The sequence below is a fragment of the Triticum aestivum genome, chromosome 4B (genome assembly GCF_018294505.1).
Source record: "Triticum aestivum cultivar Chinese Spring chromosome 4B, IWGSC CS RefSeq v2.1, whole genome shotgun sequence".
In the NCBI taxonomy this organism is placed as follows: Eukaryota; Viridiplantae; Streptophyta; class Magnoliopsida; order Poales; family Poaceae; genus Triticum; species Triticum aestivum.
In genome coordinates, this window is record NC_057804.1 from 235611098 (window position 1) to 235612270 (window position 1173).

Here is a 1173-nt window from a genome sequence, read left to right on the forward strand (position 1 = left end):
CCGGGGCAGTAGCGCCATGCCCCGCGCCAAGGACAGTCAGGGAGCCCGACGAGGACGAGATCCCCCCACCACCCGCAACCGCCGCTTCCCAAGGATCCAGAGCCGGAGAAAGAGAAGTCGCAGATCCAGACCCTTGCGGACCAGATCCAGGAGAGCCACTCCAGACCCGCGGCCCACGAAGCACGGTCGCGAGCCACCTGCTCACGAGCCGCCTACTCTGCCTCCAGCTTAGAGCGAAGGGAAGCCTCAAGATCCAGATCCACGCCCGAGCCCGGCGAATCCTCCCGCCGGCGCTTGCTGCCCGAGACCGCATCGCAAGACAAGCCCCGCGACTTATCCATGGAGAGCACCACAGCGAAGGAGAGGAGAAGGGGAGGAGAAGGAGTGGATCTGACAAGACGACAAATGGGGAAACGGTGTCGACGCAAATCAGCTGTGGAAGCCAGAAACCCTAGTAGGGGGGAACGGAGCCGCGGGGGATCCATAAATACCCAGACCGAGCCGAGCCTACCTGGGCCAAACGGGCCACGCGAGCCGGGGGAGGGGGGTAATCCAGAAGCATAGGAAAGTCACACCGGGCCCACAAACAGGAGAGGGGGGAATTCGTCAACTGACGACAAAGAAGGAGGAGTGGGCTGGCAAGCCAAGGCAAGAGCGGGAGGCCCAACAAGCCCAACAGACGGTCCAACTCGTAACCCACTGGTCAACGGGGAGGCGACTAGATGTAGGGCAAGCGGCGCCAGCTACACGACACGCTCCAGAGTCGCAGCCGCCGAAGACGGGGAAGCTGGACTAGAAGCAGAGGATAGGGAGGAGGGGCATGCCACACCCGGAGCGACACCCAGGATCCCAGATCCGGGTGAAGGGCAGGAATACTTACCAGATTTGCGTTGACGACGAGAAATCCGGACCCAGCCAACATCCGACATCGGCAACGGCACCGGCCGACCCCGGCCCCCAGGAGCAAACTTGCGGGAGCGGGCCACAGTGGAGGGGGGAGTGACCCGCACAGGGCGAACCGGTGAGAGCATGCAGGCAGGCTCCTCGTTCGATGAGCAATCCTCATTGGAAGCGAGAGCCCAAAAACGGGAGCCACACGGTGATGGGGAGGGGCGCCGGAGAACGAACCACCGACGAGCGAGCGGGGGAGGAGGAGCCAGACGCAGGGGGGAG